This window comes from Lactuca serriola, chromosome 5 (assembly GCF_051521515.1).
Source record: "Lactuca serriola cultivar US96UC23 chromosome 5, Lser_US96UC23_V15, whole genome shotgun sequence".
NCBI classification, from domain to species: Eukaryota; Viridiplantae; Streptophyta; class Magnoliopsida; order Asterales; family Asteraceae; genus Lactuca; species Lactuca serriola.
The window spans coordinates 117,094,451-117,119,067 of NC_136412.1; positions in this window are offsets into that span (position 1 = coordinate 117,094,451).

A 24,617-nucleotide genomic window follows, 5' to 3' on the forward strand; every position below is an offset into this window, starting at 1 on the left:
CGGTAACCGTCATCGGTATCTTTCTACCGGCAATTGGGGACTATTCCACCCCTGCCACTAACACACAATAACAAGATATAATCATACAGTCAGGCATATTCGGGTACTGACCTACCCCTCGGTTCTAAGGACCACTATCAGGGAAACTATCCCAATCATGTAACATATCATGCATAAATAACTCATAACCAAACGCATGCCAGACCAAGAAAAATTATCACAAAGACAATTATCTTCTAAATACTCCTCAATGGTGGGCCGGCATTGTGGCCTTAGACCCACCCCTACTGGAAGGTAACTCACCTCGTAGCTGCTAAACTGTGCGGGAATCCTCTAACTGCTGCCGCTGCTGCTCTGGAAATCCTCCGGCTATAATTCCCACAAAACACTTAGTTAGAAACTGACATCTATCCTTAGGGTAAAATGACCATTTTACCCCTTGACCAAGTCAAATTCAAAGTCAACTTCCAGTTGACCTGACTCACCGAGTTGGCTCACCACCTCGCCGAGTCCGTATCCTTCCATCAAACCTCATACCCGTCTCTACTTGTCGAGTTAGGCGATGACTCGATCAGTTTTCCTTCAAAAAGAACACCGACTGAATCCACATCTGACTCGCCGAGTTGTGTAAACAACTCGTCGAGTTCATCATCAACCGATACTCATGTTCTGCCCTGACTCGCCGAGTTGTATGAATAACTTGTCGAGTTACTCTTCATCCAATGAACACGCTCTCTCCTTGCATCACCGAGTTGTATAAACAACTCGCCGAGTACCATGAAGATTGTCTTGGACTCGCCGAGTCCGTTCATGCACTCGCCGAGTACCATGAATTCCCAAAACACTTTGCTTAGTCTAGAATGTTGGGTCACTCCCCGGGACTCCTAAAACCCTTCCACACTCAACTGGTCCTTATGACCCTCACTGATATGGGACCAAAACCCTTGGACGCGTCGAGTCTATCACATCCCTTACTAAGAACTTCGATTTATGATGTACAACACTTAACCTAATGATAGATCCAGGCCGCTAAACTCGATCTAGCATGTAAAGTTACAAACGTTACGTGCATGCATGGGACATTAGAGCTTAGAAGGCTCTTAAATGGTTCTTTTGTTGCATGGGGCCTTCCTTGGTGCAAAAAGCAACCTAGATCTGACTTGCGACTCTTAAAATGACATGATACAGAAGCCCAAAGCCCCAACCGTGTTTTCAAACATGGTTGGCCACCAAAAATGGCTTATAAAAGCCCTAAATCACCTCAAAGAGGGATCTAACAAATGAATGAGCACGGTTCAGACTTTATACCTTCCAAAGACTACAAATGATGAACCAAACTCGAATCCTTCAGTTCCCTCTTAATCCTTCTATGCTCTTCCTTCTTCCTTGAGATCAAAACTCACAAGAATCACTCAAAAAGCCTTAGATCTTCTCAAACATGGCTAGGGTTTGCTATGAGGAGTGTTTGGGAGCATAAAGGGGGAAAAGAGGCTGCATAAGGTCGTTTAAATAGGGTGCAAACCCATGGATTAGGGTTTTTGTCCAAACAGCGGCTACTCGCCGAGTCCGGGACCCAACTCGCCGAGTCCGCAGCTCAAACCTCGCGCCTCTTCCCGCTTCTACTCGGCGAGTCAGTCCTTCTACTCGCCGAGTCCAAGGGTAAAATGCGATAATAAATGAAGATTTAATAACATTCACATACCAAGAACCAGGTGCTACAAATCTCCCCCACTTATTTTAGACTTCGTCCTCGAAGTTTGTCGCTCGATCCTGAAACAGCTCGGAGTTGTGCTCCATCATCTCACTCACCGGCTCCCAAGTCCACTCCAACCCCTTCCGGTGCTGCCACTGCACCTTCATGAGTTCTACTCTTTTTTTTCGCAGATCCTTTGACATCCAGTCAAGGATCGCCACAGGCCGCTCGATGTAATCCAGGCCGCCATCAACCTGAATGTCCTCCAAGGGTACCACCGCCGTATCGTCCACTAGGCACTTCCGCAGCTGAGAGACGTGGAAAGTGTTGTGGATCTGACTGAGTTCGGTTGGCAGATCCAGCCGATACGCCACCTTGCCCACCCGGGCTACAACCCTGAACGGTCCAATATACCTTGGGCCCAACTTGCCCCGCAACCTGAATCGGATGACGCCCTTCCATGGCAACACCTTCAGGAGAACCATATCCCCGACCTGGAATTCCAGGTTTGATCGACGCTTATCGGCGTAACTTTTCTGCCGACTCTGAGCAGTCTGAAGCCTGCTTCAGACATGCTAAATCTTCTCTGTCATCTTCAGCACTACTCCGATGCTCCCCATGACTCTCTGGCCAACCTCGCCCCAACATATCGGGGTCCTACACCTCCTCGCATACAACATCTCGAAGGGAGGACGGTTGATACTCGCATGATATTTGTTATTATACGAGAACTCCGGCAACGGGAGGTAGGTATCCCAACTACCTCCGAAATCTAAAATGCATGCCCGCAGCATATCCTCCAGAGTCTGGATGGTCCGCTCGCTCTGGCCATCCGTCTGCGGGTGAAAAGTGGTGCTAAAATGCAGATGAGTACCCAGCTCGTCATGAAACTTCTTCCAAAACCTGGAAGTAAACCGCACGTCTCTGTCTGAAATCACCAAAACAGGCACTCCGTGCCGCGCCTCCACCTCCCTAATATAGATATCGTCCAATTTATCGGCCAAGATGCTCTCCTGAATCGGAATAAAGTGGACGCTCTTGGTCAATCGATCCACGATGACCCATATCGAATCCATCCCCCACGCGGTCCTGGGAAGCTTTGTGATAAAATCCATCGTAATATCCTCCCATTTCCACAGCGGATTCACGTGATACCAATTGCCCGATATGGGTCATCGTGGAGAGTTCTTCAGCAGTGTGACGTATATCGGACCTGTTGATACATACCAACTTCTTCGAAAATCATCATCAGTATCTTTCAAGTTGGTATGTATTATGTTATTAAATCTTCATTTATTTTTGCATTTTAGCCTTGGACTCGGCGAGTCGAAGGACTGACTCGCCGAGTAGAAGCGGGATGAGGCGTGGGGTTTGAGCTGCGGACTCGACGAGTAGCCGTTGTTTGGACAAAAACCCTAATCCAGGGGTTTGCACCCTATTTAAACGACCTTATGCAACCTCTTTTCCCCCTTTATGTTCCCAAACACTCCTCATAGCAAACCATAGCCGTTTTTTAGAAGATCTAAGGCTTTTTGAGTGATTCTTGTGAGTTTTGATCTCAAGGAAGAAGGAAGAGCATAGAAGGATCAAGAGGGGACTGAAGGATTCGAGTTTGGTTCATCATTTGCAGTCTTTGGAAGGTATAAAGTCTGAACCTTGCTCATTCATTTTTTAAATCCCTCTTTCAGGTGATTTAGGGCTTTTATAAGCCATTTTTGGTGGCCAACCATGTTTGAAAACATGGTTGGGGTTTGGGCTTCTGTATCATGTCATTTTATGAGTCACAAGTCAGATCTAGGTTGCTTTTTGCACCAAGGAAGACCCCATACAACAAAATAACCATTTTAGATCCTTCTAAGCTCTAATGTCCCATGCATGCACGTAACGTTTGCAACTTTACGTGCTAGATCGAGTTTAGGGGCCTGGATCTATCATTTGGTTAAGTGTTGTACATCATAAATCGAAGTTCTTAGTAAGAGATGTGATAGACTCGGCGAGCCCATTCCTGGACTCGGCTAGTCCAAGGGTTTTGATCCCATATCAGTGAGGGTCATAAGGACCAGTTGAGTATGGAAGGGTTTTAGGTGTCCCGGGGAGTGACCCAACGTTCTGGACTAAGCAAAGTGTTCTGGGAATTCATGGTACTCGACGAGTGCATGAACGGACTCGGTGAGTCCAAGACAATCTTCATGGTACTTGGCGAGTTGTTCATACAACTCGGGCGAGTCAAGGACAGAGCGTGTTCATAGGATGAAGAGTAACTCGACGAGGTGTTCATACAACTCGGCGAGTCAGAGCAGGACATGAGTATCGGTTGATGATGAACTCGACGAGTTGTTCATACAACTCGGTGAGTCGGATGTGGATTCAGTCAGTGTTCTTTTTGAAGGAAAACTTGTCGAGTCATCGCCTAACTCGACGAGTAGAGACGGGTATGAGGTATGATGGAATGATAGGGACTTGGCGAGTTGGCGAGGCAACTCGGCGAGTCAGGTCAACTGGAAGTTGACTTTAACTTTGACTTGGTCAAGGGGTAAAATGGTCATTTTACCCTAAGGAGAGATGTCAGCTTCTGACTAAGTGTTTTGTGGGAATTATAGCCGGAGGATTTCCGGAGCAGCAGCGGTAGCAGTCAGAGGATTCCCGCACAGTTTAGCAGCTACGAGGTGAGTTACCTTCCAGTAGGGGTGGGTCTAAGGCCACAATGCCGGCCCACCATTGAGGAGTATTTAGAAGATAATTGTCTTTGTGATAATTTATCTTGGTCTGGCATGTGTTTGGTTATGAGTTATATCTGCATGATATGTAACATGGTAGGGATAGTTTCCCTGATAGTGGTCCTTAGAACCGAGGGGTAGGTCAGTACCCGGATATGCCTGACTGTATGATTATATCTTGTTATTGTGTGTTAGTGGTAGGGGTGGAATAGTCCCCAATTACCAGTTGAAAGATACCCATGATGATTATCGGTTGAAAGATACCGATGACGACCGGTTGAAAGATACCGATGACGATTACTGGTTGAAAGATACCGATGATGATTACCGGTTGAAAGATACCGATGATGATTACCGGTTGAAAGATACCGATGGCACTGTATGGTATGTGGTATGATGGGGGAACTCAGTAAACTTTTTTGCTTACGGTTTCAGTTTTTGGTTTCAGGTACCTCTTCATCTAAGGGGAAGGAGTCGGCGGCATAGCATGGCATCACACACACATGACTTTCCGCACGGTGTTTTCTGGGATTGTACTCTGATATGAAATTTGTTCATGGTTGTGGGTTTCAAATATGATACTTGGTTATTACATTTTTGATTAGTTAATTCATAAAATATTTCATTTTTGGTGTGCGTATTTCATGTGTGACTTAACTTAAGTCAGTTGTTTGGTGTTCATATGTATTGTGGGTTATTTTTCTAGCCGGAAATCACAAGGCTGCCACCTTGCACCACCGCAAGCCACCATTTGGGTGGATGTGCGTGTGTATGTGTATGTTAGTGAGTGTGTGCGTGATTCGGGATTTGTATTGTAATCTGTAATAGTGTCGGAATAATGAAAGAACTTGAAAACCACCACCTTAGGGTGGTTGCTGCCGTCTCCTGCAGCCACCGGCCGCCATGTCAGGTGGCGCCGTGTTTACCTCGTTGAGTTTGATTCAGTTAGGGTGCTTGAAGCCCTAATGGGCCTTATAAGCCCTAATGGGCCCAATGAAGCTTAATGGGTTTAATGATATTCTAGTGGGTCTAATAGGCCCAATACAGCCCTAATTGACCTAAAAGCCCAACAAATTAAGAAATGGACTAGTTTTTTGGTTGGAAACCCTAATGACGATAAAACCTTAATTTTGAGAATTAATCGGGACACGCACAGGAATTATTTAATGACTGGAGATATTAAATAACAAACATTGGAAAAAACTAATCTAAGCAATATTGGACTTAATGGATTAAGTACTTAGTGGATTAAGTCCTTAATGAGTTAAGTAGGAAACTTAACCCTAATCGACATTTTATGAGAAACCCTAACTTCGCTTGGGTTTATTGTTGGGCCTTGATGATTGGATTATTAATAGGCCATCCAAGAATAATCATGCGGACTAAAATAATTTAATGGGCCTAGGGCAAGGCCCATGTAAGGGGTTGGGCCCAATTTGGAAAATTGGGCCATAGATGGGCCATAGTTGGTGTAACACCGTAAAAATTTAAAACAATTTTTCGCATTTTCAAACACATCATTACAAGCTCATTCATTCATAAAATGTCATAGTATCATGTCTTTGTTTTCACAAAATATCTCCCAAGATCAAAATACATAAAATCCCATGTGTGTGTACGAATCAAGCCGGCGCCTTCCCGCGGTCATCACTGGTACCTGAAACACATAACACGTAACACTATAAGCATAAGCTTAGTGAGTTTACCCAAAATACCACTCTAACACATAATAGCCACTCGAGGCTGTAACTTTGTCGACCCTCTGGTCAATGTGACTCAGTGGGGCCCTCCAGCCCCAACTCTCTGTGGGATCTCTGGCCCTAACTCTAGGGACCCGAAAGCGCCAACTCTGTAACGCTGAATCATGCATATCACATATCACAATAAATCACAACACATAAATAACATGCAAATACACTGGCATATAACTCTATAGTACACCGTCACATAACTCTGTTACCACACTAGGTAAAGTATAGTGAGAAGACTCACCTCGGGTATCTCGGTAAATCTCTGACTCGGTAAACGCTGGCCTAGCCTCCGCCTAATCATATGAAATAAATACTCTATTTAATATAACTCTCAAAGGCTAAACTATGTCCTCTTATGACACTCTCAGAAGGGTAAAAGACCATTTTACCCCTCTCATAACTCAAAAGGCCCCACAATAGACCATACCCTAAAAGTCAACCAAAAGTCAACTTTCCGGGTTACGCTGCGCGTACCAGATGTGTACGCTAAGCACACCCGGCTGCATCTCAGAATCGGGGAACGCCACCCAGTACGCGGCATGTACTGGGATTACGCCCGACGTACTCCCCAGCTTCAGCCCCTTAGCTCTTGAGGTCTTAAACAGCTAAGACCCACATCCAAATTCTAGATCTGACCACATCTAAGCCTCTTAATCCATAAAGTTGATGACTTTAAGCCTTTGCATGGCTGAACAAGTCACCAACCCCCATAATGTTCCATCCTTTAACTCTATAAGGCTTATTACACAAGCATGACCTCAAACTAACATCCAAGATTGAAACTTTATGGTTCTAAATCACTAATACCACTAAAAAGGGATAGATCTCGGACCATGGAGCACTTTACACACATAAAGTCTCCACCTTTGGGGTTTTAGCCCTAGAAATGGCACATGCTACAACAACCAAAAGAAAAGGAAAGTTTTGAACTTTATACCTCCAAGTGTAGCCCTTTTCTCTGTAGATCTCAGATCCAAAATGGCGCCTCAAGCTTTAGCCTCCAAGAGCTCCTTTCCTTCTCCTTCACTAAGTCACCAAAGCCCAATTAGCTCCAACGACACTCTTACACACTAAGGACGATGGGAGGCTCTCTTTTAGGGTTTCACTCACTGATATGGAGGCTGAGAAATGAGCCTTAACACCCTTTAAATAGTGCACAAGACAGATTAGGGTTTTTGCATCTGGGCCGGGTACGCCCAGCGTACCTTGGCGACTCCGCGTCCAATTTAAGCGCATGAGTACGCGCAGCGTACCCCTCTGGTACGGCCAACATACTCACTTGCTATATACTCTCCACTCAAGGACTAATCATGACCAATCGACAAAGAACAAGGGTGAAATAAATGTACCTGAATCTCGGGGTGTTACAATTCACCCCCACTAGAACCAGACTTCGCCCCCGAAGTCTCATTCCTTGAACAACTCTGGATGCTGCCCTCGCATCTCCGACTCTGACTCCCAAGTCATCTCGGACCCCTTCCGATGTTGCCACTGAACCAAAACCAAGGGTACTTCCTTATTCCTCAAAACCTTGATCTTCCGATCCCTGATTGCCACCGGTCTCTCAGCATAATTCAGGCTCGCATCCACCTGAATATCCTCCAATGGTACCACTGCCGACTCATTGGCTATACACTTTTGCAACTGCGAGACGTGGAAAGTGTCATGGATCTGACCTAGCTCTGCAGGTAGCTCCAACCGGTAGACTACCCTGCCTACCCTTGCTATCACCCAAAAAGGACCAATATATTGAGGCGCAAACTTGCCCCTCTTCCTGAATCGAATCACTCCTTTCCAAGGAGAGACCTTCAGGAGAGCAAAGTCGCCGACCTGGAACTCGAGCTCGGACCGACGCCTGTCCGCATAACTCTTCTGACAACTCTGAGCGGTCAATAACTTCTGCCCGACCTGCTGTATCTTCTCCGTCATCTGAAGCACGATCTCGGTACTACCCATAACACGCTGCACGACCTCTCCCTAGCAAATGGGGGTCCGACACCTTCTCCCATACAACAACTCAAAGGGTGGCATACCAATGCTCGAATGATGGTTGTTGTTGTAGGAAAACTCTGTCAAGGGCAAATACGTGTCCCAACTCCCACCGAAATCCAACACACATGCCCGGAGCATATCCTCGAGCGTCTGAATCGTCCGCTCGCTCTGTCCGTCAGTCTGGGGGTGGTATGCGGTACTAAAATGCAGCCTAGTACCCAATTCCTCATGAAATTTCTTCCAGAATCTGGAAGTGAAATGCACATCTCGGTCTGAGACAATCGAGATCGGCACTCCATGCCGCAATACCACATCCTTCATGTACATCTCTGCCAACTTCTCTGCGGAAGAGCTCTCATTGATAGCAAGGAAGTGGGCGCTCTTTGTCAGCCTGTCCACAATCACCCAAATTGCATCGACTCCCTAGCAGTCCTTGGCAATTTGGTGATAAAATCCATGGTAATCTGTTCCTACTTCCACCCGGGAACCTCCAACGGCTGCAATTTACCATGCGGTCTCTGGTGCTCGGCCTTAACCCTACGACAGGTTAAGCACCTCTCAACAAACCACACAACATCCCTCTTCCATCAAAATGGTACGCGTCCCTCCCACAAACAGTACCCAGATACGACCCTGAAATGTCATAAGCCCCCGGCTGTCGGTAACGAACTCCGATACCAACCCGACAACTTGCTCTCTCTTCTGGTTTTCTGATCTCACAGCCTCAGCCTGGGCCCCACAAATGGTGTCCAACACCGGAGCCATCACGGTCAATCTCAAACATACATCTCGCAATGGGGCGCTCTCCGCCCTGCGGCTCAGTGCATCGGCTACAATATTAGCCTTGCCCAGGTGGTACAGGATCTCACACTCATAATCCTTGAGCATGTCCAACCACCTCCTCTGTCGCATATTTAGGTTTGGCTGATCCATCAAATACTTCAAGCTCTTGTGGTCCATGTATATCATACACCGAGCCCTGTACAGATAGTGACGCTAGATCTTGAGGGCGAACACCACTGCCCCCAACTCTAGGTCGTGGGTGGGATACCTCGTCTCATGAGGCTTCAGCTGCCTCGATGCGTATGCTATCACATGTCCTCTCTGCATTAGCACCGCTCCTAACCCCAAGATCGACGCATCACAATATACCACAAAGTCCTCCATTCCCTCTGGGAGGGCTAACACCGGGGCTTCGCATAGCCTCTGGCGAAGTGTCTCGAAGGAGGCCTACTACTCGGGGCCCCATGAAAAAGCGACACCCTTCCGGGTCAACCTGGTGAATGGCACGACGATCTTGGAGAAATCCCTGATAAATATCCGATAATAGCCTGCCAACCCTAAGAAACTCCTGATCTCGGAGGGTGACCTCGGCACCTCCCGACTCATCACTGCCTCGACTTTGGCTAGGTCGACCAATATCCCTTTCTGGTTAACGACGTGCCCTAGGAACTGGACCTCTCGCAACCAGAAATCACACTTGGAGAATTTGGCATAAAGCCTCTCCGATCTCAGAACTCCGAGGATCTCCCTCAAATGCTCCTCATGCTGCTCTCTAGATCTCGAATACACCAAAATGTCTTCGATGAATAAGATCACTGAGCGATCCAACATCGGCCTGCACACTCTGTTCATGAGGTCCATGAACACTGCCGGGGCATTGGTGAGTCCGAAAGGCATCACCACAAACTCGTAATGACCATAATGAGTCCTGAACGCTATCTTCTGTATGTCCTCATCTCGCACCCTTAACTGATGATACCCATACCTCAAATCAATCTTGGAGAACCAAGATGCTCCCTGCAACTGATCGAACAAATCGTCGATCCTCGGCAACGGGTAACGGTTCTTGACCGTTAGCTTGTTCAACTCCCGGTAATCAATGCACATCCGGTGTGAACCATCCTTTTTCTTGACAAAAAGGATAGGTGCTCCCCACGGCGAGCTGCTCAGCCGAATAAACCCCTTTCCCAGCAACTCCTGAAGCTGTGAGGATAAATCCTGCATCTCTGGAGGTGCAAGGCGATAGGGCACCTTGGCGATAGGCGCGGCCCCCAGAACCAAATCGATACTGAAGTCCACTTGCCTCACGGGTGGCACGCTCGGCAACTCCTCTAGAAATACGTCCAGGAACTCACAGACTATCGGAACCTCATCAACTGACCTCGGTCTCTCTAAATCAACCTGTGTATCCATCACATACGCTACAAAGCCCTTACAGCCCTGCTGTAGACACTGTCTCACTCTAGAGGCCGAACAAAATGCTGACCCAGAACGCTTACCCTCGCCGTACACCGTAAGAACTCCCCCACTAGGGTCTCATGTGGTCACCAGTTGTTGCTCGCAGTCGATAACCGCTCTGAATCTCCTCAACCAGTCCATGCCCACGATGACACAGACATCTCCCATCGTAATAGGAACTAAATCAATCGGGAACTCAACACCGAAAATCTCAAGTACACACCCTCGGATCACCTATGTGGCATATACCACCCTATCGTCAGCTATGGAAACTCTCAGAGGTCGACTCAACGCCTCACGACTAACACTGATGTGCTGACTAAAAGCCAAAGATACAAAAGACCGACTCGCACCCGATTCAAATAACACCAAGGCAGGTACAAAACTCACAAGAAAAGTACCTATGCATAACATAATATAAGCACAATATCTCAACATCAAAATAAATACACGAAAGAATACATACCAGCCACGACATCGGACGCTGCGTGGACCTCCTCCGCGGTTAACTGAAAGGCTCTCCCCCGTGCCTTCGGTGCCTCGACCTTCACTGGCTGGCTCTCAGTAGCTCTGATGGAAGCAAGGGCAGATCCCTGAGATGCTCCCTGTGCTTATCCCCGCAGCTGCGGACACTCTGCCTTCCGGTGTCCGATCTGGTTGCAGTGAAAACATACTGCAAACCCCTTGGGGCAGTCCTTGGCCATATTCCCCTCCTTGCCACATTTGTAGCAAGACCCTACTCTGCACACCCCGTCGTGGCTCTTGTCGCACTTGCCACAAGTGTAGCCCCTCTGGTTCCCTGATCTCGAATCAGCGGGCTTGGCCTGCTTGGCTACCGGTTAAGACTGAACCGGTCGCCGATCCCTCCCCTGAGACTCAACCTCCTCCCTAGCCTGGGTCTCCAGCTCTATCTCCCTCTTCCGGGCATTTTCCTGAAGCTCGACAAATGTCCGGTACGTCGAGTTCGCCACGAACTCTCATATATCCCTCCTCAAAATGCTCAGATATCGGCTCATACGTGCCTGCTCGGAGGACACGTGCTCTGGGCAGAACATCGCCCGCTCATGAAACATCCTCGTAATCACCGTAACAGACTCAGTACCCTGCTTGAGGGCCAGAAACTCCTGGGCCAAACGCTCCCTCTTCACCGGGGGAACGTACTCCTCTCGGAACATAGCAGTGAACCTCTCCCAGGTCACTGCTGCAAGCTCAGCAGGCTTATAGTGCGCCGTCACAAATTCCACCAATCCTTCGCTCCCAAGCGAAGCTGGTTCAGCGCGAACCGGACTCTCAAATGCTCTGGAGATGAGCAAGTAAAGAAACACCCCTCTATGTCTGAAATCCATCTCATCGCCGCAATCGGGTCCTCGGTCCCGTCAAACTCCGGTGGTTTTGTGTTGCTGAACTCTCGGAACAGCAACGCATCACCACCCTGCGGACAAGTCGCAGCTATAGCTACAGTGGCTGTAGCAATAGCAGCCTCAGAAAGAGCAGCGTACTTCTCATCAAATGTCTCTATCAGTGTGGTCTTAATAGACCCGAACATCTCTGGTATCTATGCCCTAATGGCCGCAGCCACCTCCTCTTGGATGATCCTACGGATCTCCTCATCCCTCGTACCGCTGGTCCCTGGTGTGTGGCGCGTCCCAACCATGATCTCCCTCTCTTTGAAATACAACACAAGAATAAATATCAGGGACTCGCTCGAGTATACTCACACTCGAATACTCCACCCTACTTGTCCCTTGGTACTCCATGGATGTTTACTTGGACTGTGCACTGACCCGGTGTCTTCAGTAGTACGGGCCCAATACTACCGTGCACACCGCATCAGCATTCACCCCAAGTCCTCTTCCCAGAGTCCCAAGTCCCAAGTACTCTACTCTCTCTAATCATATGATGCTCGCTAGCAGATCTCTCACAACCTCCTCGCTGCTACCTAAACACTCTGAAATATTCCTAGCAGCAAGACTCCTAGACTCAGGCATCACATATCAGGCCACTCTAGTCCTAATAAGAATACCTAGTCTACTCTATCATGCATATCATAGCTCATCATATAACATATCACATCATATCTTATAACACTCATAATAATGGTATTTTGGGAAATCACCGTTCGGGCGTTGGCTGTTTGTACACACGACCCTGCTCTGTTTGTCTCGTAAGTTCTTTTGAAAACTTATTTTATTATCAAAATTTCCTCAAATCCTCGATTTGAGTTCAGATACGCCCGAAGGTGCACCCGAATCCCTCAAACCTAGGCTCTGATACCAACTTGTAACACCGTAAAAATTTAAAACAATTTTTCGCATTTTCAAACACATCATGTCTTTGTTTTCACAAAATATCTCCTAAGATCAAAATACATAAAAACCCATGTGTGTGTGTACGAATCAAGTCGGCGCCTTCCCGCGGTCATAACTGGTACCTGAAACACATAACACGTAACACTGTATGCATAAGCTTAGTGAGTTTCTCCAAAATACCACTCTAACACATAATAGCCACTCGAGGTTGTAACTCGGTCGACCCTCTGGTCAATGTGTCTCAGTGGGGCCCTCCAGCCCCAACTCTCTGTGGGCCCTCTGGCCCTAACTCTAGGGACCCGAAAGCCCCAACTCTGTAACTTTGAATCATGCATATCACATATCACAATAAATCACAACACATAAATAACATGCAAATACACTGGCATATAACTCTATAGTACACCGTCACATAACTCTGTTACCACACTAGGTAAAGTATAGTGAGAAGACTCACCTCAGGTATCTCGGTAAATCTCTGACTCGGTAAACGCTGGCCTAGCCTCCGCCTAATCATATGAAATAAATACTCTATTTAATATAACTCTCAAAGTCTAGACTATGTCCTCTTATGACACTCTCAGAAGGGTAAAAGACCATTTTACCCCTCTCATAACTCAAAAGGCCCTACAATAGACCATACCCTAAAAGTCAACCAAAAGTCAACTTTCCGGGTTACGCTGCGCGTACCAGATGTGTACGCTGAGCGTACCCGACTGCATCTCAGAATCGGGGAACGCCACCCAGTACGCGACGCATACTGGGATTACGCCCGACGTACTCCCCAGCTTCAGCCCCTTAGCTCTTGAGGTCTTAAACAGTTAAGACCCACGTCCAAATTCTAGATCTGACCACATCTAAGCCTCTTGATCCATAAAGTTGATGACTTTAAGCCTTTGCATGGATGAACAAGTCACCAACCCCCATAATGTTCCCTCCTTTAACTCTAGAAGGCTTATTACACAAGCATGACCTCAAACTAACATCCAAGATGGAAACTTTATGGTTCTAAATCACTAATACCACTGAAAAGGGACAGATCTCGGACCATGGAGCACTTTACACACATAAAGTCGACACCTTTGGGGTTTTAGCCCTAGAAATGGCACATCCTACAACAACCAAAAGAAGAGGAAAGTTTTGAACTTTATACCTCCAAGTGTAGCCTTTTTCTCTGTAGATCTCAGATCCAAAATGGCACCTCAAGCTTTAGCCTCCAAGAGCTCCTTTCCTTCTCCTTCACTAAGTCACCAAAGCACAATTAGCTCCAACAACACTCTCACACACTAAGGACGATGGGAGGCTCTCTTTTAGGGTTTCACTCACTGATATGGAGGCTGAGAAATGAGCCATAGCACCCGTTAAATAGTGCTTAATACGGATTAGGGTTTTTGCATCTGGGTCGGGTACGCCCGGCGTAACTCTGGGTACGCCCAGCGTACCTTGGCGACTCCGCGTCCAATTTAAGCGCATGAGTACGCGCAGCGTACCCCTTTGGTACGCCCAGCGTACTCACTTGCTATATACCCTCCACTCAAGGACTAATCATGACCAATCGATAAAGAACAAGGGTGAAAGAAATGTACCTGAATATCGGGTTGTTACGGTTGGGCCTTAATGATTATATGATATTGGGCATTAGAATAAGACCATATATAGGCCTGGGCCCAATTTGGAAAATTGGGCCATGTGTTAGGCTTTGATTTCCTAGTGACTTTGGGCCTATGGACTGGGCCTTGGGCTTGCATAAAGCCAAGCTTGGGGTAATGTAGTAATTATCCAAAGTGTGTATTCTTGCTTATGTAGTGGAACCCAATTATTAATTGGGTGTTATTTTGGTGTTGACAGTTCGGGAATCTGTCATCCAGTAGTTAGGGTTGAGTATACAGGACTTTAGCAGTGTAGGATTGTGTCTACGGGTCTTCAGCAGTGTGAGGTGGGTTACCTTCCAGTAGGGGTGGGTCTAAGGCCACAATACCGGCTCACCAACAGGGGTAGTTGGTAGATAATTGTCTTTGTGATAATTCTCTTCGTATGTTTATGTGACATGCTCATGAGATATGCTTATGTGATGTGCTTATGAGATATGTTTATGTGATATGCTTATGATATGCTATGTGTGTTAGTGGTAGTAGCAGGGAATAGTTTTCCCTGACTCGGTCGTTAGGATCGAAGGGTAGGTCAGTACCCCAGAAATGCCTGACTATATGATTATATCATGATATTATATGATAGTGGTAGGGGGTGAAATAGTCCCCAGTTACCGGTTGAAAGATACCGATGGCAGATACCGGTTGAAAGATACCGATGGCAGATACCGGTTGAAAGATAATGATGGCAGTTACCGGTTGAAAGATACCAAAGGGGTATACAGAACCCATGCAATGGTTATCTGTATGTTTACGATATGTTAGTATGTGATCAGTATGTTTATGATATGTTAGTATGTGATCAGCATGTTTATGATGTAGTACGTGATCAGTATGTTTATGACATATTATTATGTGGTAGTGGTAGGGGTGAAATAGTCCCTGGATACCGGTTGAAAGATACCGATGGCAGTTACCGGTTGAGAGATACCGATGGTGTTTTATCGTATGTGGTATGATGGGGGAACTCACTAAGCTTCGTGCTTATGGCTTACAGTTTTGGTTTCAGGTACTTTGTTTCAAAGGAAAGGAGTCGGCTTGGTCGCAACGCATCACACTATGTTTTCCGCACACGAGATCCTTGGGATTATTCTCTGATATGGTTTCATAATATTATATTTAGATTATTCACACTTTGGTTTTATGTAATAACCTAATTAGAAATGAAATATTTGGCCTTAAATTTTGGGATGTTACAAGTTGGTATCATAGAGTTCCTCCTCCGGCTATAATTCCCACAAAACACTTAGTCAGAAACTGACATCTATCCTTAGGGTAAAATGACCATTTTACCCCTTGACCAAGTCAAAGTCAAAGTCAACTTCGAGTTCCTATCCTTCCATTAGACCTCATACCCGTCTCTACTCGTCGAGTTAGGCGATGACTCGACGAGTTTTCCTTCAAAAAGAACACCAACTGAATCCACATCCGAGTCGCCGAGTTGTATGAACAACTCGTCGAGTTCATCATCAACCGATACTCATGTCCTGCCCTGACTCGCCGAGTTGTATGAACAACTCGTCAAGTTACTCTTCATCCTATGAACACGCTCTGTCCTTGACTCGCCAAGTTGTATGAACAACTCGTCGAGTACCATGAAGATTGTCTTGGACTCGCTGAGTCCGTTCATGCACTCGCCGAGTACCATGAATTCCTAGAACACTTTTCTTAGTCCAGAACGTTGGGTCACTCCCCAGGACTCCTAAAACCTTTCCATACTCAACTGGTCCTCGATGTGGCCTCTCGCCCTGGATCACCAGCTCTCCCACGCTTGGGGTCCTGACCCGCACCAATTGTTGCGCGCAGTCGATCACTGCCCCATTAGGGCTGAGCCAATCCATGCCTATAATCACCTTGTTCTCACGCAATGGAATGGGAACCAGGCCTACCAAGTAGTGCTCCTCAAATAACCTCAACACACAATCTCGAAATATTGTCGTTGCCCGCACCGAACGGTTGTCGACAATCTCTACCTCTAGAGGGCAATCCTACATACCCGAATCAAACAATACCAGAACTGGGATGTCCTTCACATGGAACGATCCTAAACAGAGCACATATCAATAACACATTCACAACAAGGAAAAAAATGATCAGAGGGATAGAATCATACCTATCACCACATCAGGTGGAGCGTGTGCCTCCTCGGTTGTCAGCTGAAATGCTCGGCTCCGCACCACTGGAGCCTCTGCCTTGACCTTCCGGCCATCTGTAACCCACACCGTCGCTGAGACCGGCGCTGCTGCTGGCGCTGCTGACAATCTCGGGCAATTGTCCCTTTTGTGGCCCCTCTGATTGCAATGGAAGCAAATCAGGTATGTCATATGTACCACAGGGGCGGGGGCAGTACAATCCCTGCCAAAATGCCCCACCTTGCCACACTTATAGCATCCCGAACCCGGCCCAATACGATAAGCTCCCTCGTGTGACCGACCGCATTTCCCACAGCGGTCCCGTCCTACCTGGCCTTTCGGCCTTCCATCAGGTCCCTTGGGCTTCTTCCCCAAATCCCCAGTCGTCAGCCGCTCCAATTCCTTCCTCTTCTGGACGTGCTCCACATCAATCTCCCTCTCCCTATCCCTGGCAATCATGGAATCCAAGGTAGGGCAAGATGAAAAACTAACATGCTCCCGAATGTCAGCTTGTAGCATGTCGTGGTAGCGGGTCCTCCTCATATCCTCATCACCCATATACTGGGGCACCAGCAATACCCTCTCCCGGAACTTGGCGGTGATCTCCGCCACAGTCTTTATAGTCCGCCTTATATCCAAAAACTCCCTAGCCAGCCGCTGAAGCTCCATAGCTGGCGCAAACTCCGCCCTGAATTTGGTCACAAAGTCCGACCAAGTCATAGCCTCAACAGCCGAGGCTCTCAATGAGTCACCAACAGAATCCCACCAATCCCTAGCCCTGTCTCGCAAGCATCATGTTGCATATCTCACCTTCGACCCCTCTGGGCAGAAGCTCCTCAGCTGTGCAGACTCAATGTCTGCGATCCATCTCCTAGCAGCAATGGGGTCCTTCACCCCATGGAAATCCGGCGCACCACTTCCACGAAAGTCCTTAAAGGACAGTGTGCGCGTACCCACCTGGCCAGACGCCATATCACTCCTAAATGACCGAAGACGATCCTCCATCAGCTCCACAATCCCCTCCTTGATCAACCCAAAGATGATAGGGGTCGACTCAAGGATGCCTCCCGTGATTTCATACGCGATGAACTCGCGTAGCCCGTCGTCAACCTGCTCGGATCCCGAACCCGAGCCTGATCCTGATCCTGATCCGGAACCTCCTGCTCCAAAATTCAAGCCCAAAAATTTCATTTTTGATTAATTAATTCATAAAATATTCATTAGAAAATATTGTATAAACACGTCATCCTAAAACCAAGTATCATATTTGAAACACACAACCATGAAAAAATGTCATATCAGAGTACAATCCCAGAAAACACTGTGCGGAAAGTCATGTGTGTGTGATGCCATGCTACGCCGCCGGCTCCTTCCCCTTAGATGAAGAGGTACCTGAAACCAAAAACTGAAACCGTAAGCACAAAGCTTAGTGAGTTTCCCCATCATACCACATACCATACAGTGCCAACGGTATCTTTCAACCGATAATCATCATCGGTATCTTTAAACCGGTAATCGTCATCGGTATCTTTCAACCGGTAATCGTCATCGGTATCTTTCAACCGGTAATCATCATCGGTATCTTTCAACCGGTAACTGGGGACTATTCCACCCCTACCACTAACACATAATAGCAAGATATAATCATACAGTCAGGCATATCTGGGTACTGACCTACTGTCACACCCCCAAACCAGAACGACGGAATCGTTCGAGGGCGGATGACTTCTTTTAGTATCGAAACAGTTGAATACATAGTAAAGAAGGTAAACACAACCAACATATATATAATTGAAAAAGTTACATCATTTGTAGGTATTACAGGTTCCAAAATATCAATTACAATATGTTGTCAAAATGAAATTAAACTAACGCCAGATCGTCCCTTCTTCAAAAGCAGTAGTTTAACTGTATTACTGAATCCCTGAGAAATACAAGTAGTTTTGAAAGAGTAGGTCAGCATTTAAGTTGGTGAGTTCATAAGTATTTAATGTTGTTGTTTGAATAAAATCAAATGAAATTTGTTTGTACATGTTCGAAAAACTCCTAGAAAATCCAATATTTCCTACTAGTATAAAAGGAGTCTTCCTCAAAGACTCGACTGTTTTGAAGGTTTGCCTTTAGAAATCCAATATCCATTCATAAGTGTGTGGTAGTTTAAAAGTTCCAAAATTGAAATGCAATCGTGTTTTTCATGCCTAGAGTAGTAAATTTGTGTAAGTATAAAATCACTAAGGCATTTGATAACCCTCTAAATCAATAAGTTCTTAATACTCCATGTGAGTTTTATAACCATACTAATGACCCAGACTTCCTGTATCAACGTTCTTCAGGCGTTGGAATGTTATGACGTTTGTCACCCCAGGCCTGCCGACCTAGCTGTAGCTAACAGCTTAGGTGCGGGATTGTCAATCCCGTATAGATCTATACACAAGTATTACGCTCCCCCTACAAGGGATTATGGTATATATTAGAGGACTTAAAATGCATACTCGAAAGTATGTGAAATGTCTCACAAAACTTAGTATAAAACAGATTTACGTATGAAAATGTACATTTGTTCTTGTATGTGAAAGTATCTCTTTGATATAGTGTTTCTAGTATGTAAATGTTCATGATTTCCTCGTAAACTATACCTATTATAGTATTTCAAAATGTGTGTTTCGTTTGTATAGTAAACCCTAGTGTAATGCTCACTTGTTATGTAAAGTATAACATTTAAAGTGACATAAATGATCACATATACTTAAAGTATAAATAAAGTGTTTGATTCGCATATACATATATAAACATGTTTTATTTCCAAAAGACAAGATGTTATCGAGAATATATATTGCATACGAAAGTTCCTATGTAGTAGTTATGAATCACATATGATTCATTTGATAAAAGAGTATATAGTGAAACTTTATGTTACACACAATAATAACCGTGTGTTTACTTGTATTTCCCCCCCCCCCCCCCCCCCTTAAAAGTGTAATAAATGCATTGATAAAACATTTGAAAGTGTAGTTTATATGGGTATGAACTCACTTGATTGATTGGAGAGAACGAGATGAAAATCGAGCAGAACTTCGGCTTGTGAAAGTCGATTTTCTCAGAAATCTTGGGAATCTAGGGAGTCTCGGGAGTGTAGAACCTTCCTTCGGAACTTGAGTGTGAAAACCGGGGCTTCGGGAGCTTAACCGCAGAGTTTTAGCACGAGAGATGGAAGAATGGAGCACTTAAACCTGACACCCCAAGAGTTCTATTTATAGGGTGGATTTTTGGGTGCCACGTCGTGGCTAAGGCTAGCCACGTCGTGGGGAGCAAGTCTTATCCTCTTCCATTGATTAGACGCCCTCAGTCACTTGTCGGGTCGTGGCAAACTATGCCACGTCGTGGCAGACCTGACAGCCTCGAATTTTGGACCCCGAACTTGTAAAGTACATAACTTTCACGTATGAGCTCCGTTTTCGACGTTCTTTATATGCACGCATAGCTGAAAATATGCTCTACAACTCTCGTTTAGACTTCGTCAGCTAATTTTGAATTTATTATGAATTATTTATTTTTAACAGTTCGGGACACGAAAAGTCCGTGTAAAATCCATAACTTCTTCATCCGATGTCCGTTTTCGTCAGACTTTTCACCGTTGCGCTACTAATCTTGAGACCTTCGATTCTCATTTAGGTTGTTTTGGTCAAAAGTCTCTCGATCTCTATTTCGAGTTTTTAGCTGTCTACTGCTAACCTGAATCTTGGAAAAATCATAACTTCCTCATACGAAGTCAGATTTGGACGTTCTTTTTATGTACGCTCATGGTTTAATGTTATCTACAACTTTCATTTAGATTCTTAAAGCTAAAAACTATTGTATTGAAACTTCACGTTTTTCGTTTAATCGGTGTTGCCGGTTTTGTCGGAAATCTTAGAATGGTCATAACTTATTCGTTATAACTCGGATTTTAGTGTTCTTAGTATTTCTATAAACCTTGACACATTATCTAGCATGATATACATCCTTATATAGACTTTTGCACATTTTATTTTCGAAGTTAATTTCATTATTTCAAAAGTAGTTACAATACTGGACTTTTTAGGTCATTATATAGAGTCGAAATATCGGGTTGTCACATCATCCCCCCGTTAGAGGGTATTTCTGTCACACCCCAAAACAGGAACGGCGGAAACGTTTTGGGGTGGATGACGTCATGTCAAGTATCACAACATATGCATTATAGTAATCAAAGTACAACAAAACATTGCATTAACAGAATAATTTTACATGGTTACATTACAAGGATCAAAGTAATCCAAGTAATAGAATAAATACAGCATGGTACTAAGCTATCTTCATCAACAGCTCCGGGGATGTACCTGTCTAATGCTAACCTGAGAATACAAGTTATTTGAAAAGCGAGTATCAGCATTTTTACAAATTGCCTAATTTTCCAAATTGGGCCCAGGCCTATACATGGTCTTATTCTAATGCCCAATATCATATATTCATTAAGGCCCAACAATGGCCCATCTATGGTCCAATTTTCCATATTGGGCCCAACCCCTTACATGGGCCTTGCCCTAGGCCCATTAAATTATTTTAGTCCAGATGATTATTCTTTGATGGTCTATTAATAATCCAATCATCAAGGCCCAACAATAAACCCAATCGAAGTTAGGGTTTCTCATAAAATGCCGATTAGGGTAAAGTTTCTTACTTAACCCATTAAGGACTTAATCCACTAAGGACTTAATCCATTAAGTCCAATATTGCTTAGATTAGTTTTTGCCAATGGTTGTTATTTAATATGTCAAGTCATTAAATAATTCTCGTGCGTGTCCCGATTAATTCTCAAAATTAAGGTTTTATCGTCATTAGGGTTTATCGTCATTAGCGATTGGAACCGGTACATCTCATCGGAATACCCTCGCAGCAGTAACATAGAACCGAGGTCGCTCACCAGCGGCTTAATCTTCAACGGCTGCAGTGAAGCGGCGACAAGAACTCCGTCGATCACCTCCCATGCATTAATGCTTCCCATTCCGCCTATAGCCACCATCGGGTTCCCGGACATCACGATGGCGAAGCACAACGCGTTCGGCGGTCTAGGTTCTCTACTACGATGGTCACACCTCCACCGGAAACGACCACATCGACCATCACTCCTGATACACCTAACAGTCTTCGATATCTCAGGACATGGCAAGCGTTGTTGGCGGTCTCCAGCGATTGGTGACCTCATCGGGGATGGTTGCGACTTAAACAACAAAGGAAAATGGCACCAAAGATCGGAGGAGAGGGGACGGCTAGATGGAGGTGTCAATGAGAGGGTGTAGGCTGAAGAGCCCGACGATGGCGGCTGCACTATCCCTTGGGTCTAGGGTTTCATAACGCGTTTATATGCCCGTCACCCACAAACATTTTGTCATGATGGCAGGATTGGTCCCTCCCATCCAATTTCCTTTCAATATTGGTCCATATATTACACTTCAAACCCCACTTCTGAAATCCTTTACATTATAAGTTTAGAATTTACTTTTAGCCCCCTTACTCCATAAAATCTTTTCAACCTTAATCCAATACTTACCTTTCAACCCCTGACTTTAAAATCCTTAATAAATTAATCCGAAAATGGTATTTTTAGCCCCTTAAACTTTCAATTATGACTTTTAACCCTCGTAATTGACTTCTTGCTACACTATTCCGCTTTTAGGGCTATTATGTATTTATTACTTTATTTATTTATTAAATAAATAAACGGGGTATTACTACTCTCCCCCACTTAAATTAGATTTTGTCCTCGAAATCAGTCCTTACCATTCCCATGCGCCAAACCACTCAGTTACATGGTCACCATACTGAGCATGCCCTAGTATTCCTAGGGTAGCCATGACCAATCTTCGTAGAGCCATAACATCCACAGGTGAACGAAATTCTCGCAACAAGATCACATCCACTCCGTCTGAATCCACCATCTCAAGATGGTCTGATTCCCTGACAGTTCGCTCATCATGAATCCTTATCGTTGGACCTAGTCCCCCTTATTCTTCTACCAGCTACTCAACTTCCAATAACTCGAGGTTCCCACTATAAATCTGGATCACAAGCCCAATTATCTCTACATATCACTTATACTCGGCTAAGGCTTAGATAATCCCGTTGCGTTTGACTTAGCATACCCCCAACAATTCGTTATTCTGTCCATACTTGCAACCCAGAACACAAATACTAATACTGCTCACATGTTGGAACTGCTAGAACATTGAACCGCCTGAAGCAGTATGTCGCTACATAGCTGCTTCCCAAGATCTATCGAGACCTTCCCTGTCTCAATTCATCCACCCGTCTTTTGAAATATCGGGTTTCTGCCCGGCTGCGGAGTCAAAAGGACTCCCACTTAGTCGTCTCACACGAATTCTAAACGAAATCCTTCTCTGGAACTAGTTGCCACTAGTTGTTATGCCACTATTGCTCTAACAACCCCCCCCCCCGATCTAACCGATCGGTTCCATGCGTCGAATCTTGCCATCATCAAATCCATGGCTGAAAGTGATTGCCACCTAACCGATGGTAGCCTTACATCACAACCAATCTCATATGGCCCATTGCCTTCCTGATCCCATAACTGTAGTGGTGCTCCTACAATCCTATCACTGGCTCAACCAGATCTAATCCATCCGGGTAATTCTGAAATCCAATTCATGGATTTCCTTATCCTTACTGCTACACCCGAACTGACGGGTACTACTGTTCCTTCCGCGTCCTAGCAACGCGCTCAAGCTACCTACCAACCTAGTGAATGCTACGGCTACCCGTAGTCTCACGACACTCTATCACTATCTGACCGCTAGTGAATGCTACGGCTACCCCCGCAGTCTTACAACACTTCCCATGCTAACTGACCGCTAGTGAATGCTACGGCTACCCCCATAGTCTTACAAAACTTCCCATGCTAACTGACCACTAGTGAATGCTACGGCTACCCCTGTAGTCTTACAACACTTCCCATGCTAACTGGCCACTAGTGAATGCTACGGCTACCCCCGTAGTCTTACAACACTTTCCAACCGGGTCGAACATGCACTCGACCTAACACACCACTGAACTTGAGTCCTAACCGGAACTCTAACCTGGTTCTCGAAACCTGGTATCACGTGACCCCACTGTATCAGTACCGTACCCATGCCCGATATGGGTCATCGTAATCTAATGCAAACCATAACGTTACAAATACGGTTGAAGTAAAGTCCCAAAATTCAAGCCCAAAAATTTCATTTTTGATTAACTAATTCATAAAACATTCATTAGAAAATACTGTATAAACACGTCATCCCAAAACCAAGTATCATATTTGAAACCCACAACCATGAACAAATGTCATATCAGAGAACAATCCGAGAAAACACCGTGCGGAAAGTCATGTGTGTGTGAAGCCATGCTACGCCGCCGGCTCCTTCCCCTTAGATGAAGAGGTACCTGAAACCAAAAACTAAAACCGTAAGCACAAATCTTAGTGAGTTCCCCCATCATACCACATACCATACAGTGCCATCGGTATCTTTCAACCGGTAATCATCATCGGTATCTTTCAACCGGTAATCATCATCGGTATCTTTGAACCGGTAATCGTCATCAGTATCTTTCAACCGGTAATCGTCATCGGTATCTTTCAACCGGTAATCGTCATCGGTATCTTTCAACCGGTAACTAGGGACTATTCCACCCCTAACACTAACACACAATAACAAGATATAATCATACAGTCAGGCATATCAGGGTACTGACCTACCCCTCGATTCTAAGGACCACTATTAGGGAAACTATCCCTATCATGTAACATATCATGTAGATATAACTCATAACCAAACGCATGCCAGACCAAGATAAATTATCACAAAGACAATTATCTTCTAAATACTCCTCAATGGTGGGCCGACATTGTGGCCTTAGACCCACCCCTACTGGAAGGTAACTCACCTCATAGCTGATGAACTGTGCGGGAATCCTCTGACTGCTGCCACTGCTTCTCCGGAAATCTTCCGGCTATAATTCCCACAAAAAACTTAGTCAGAAACTGACATCTATCCTTAGGGTAAAATGACCATTTTACCCCTTGATCAAGTCAGAGTCAAAGTCAACTTCCAGTTGACC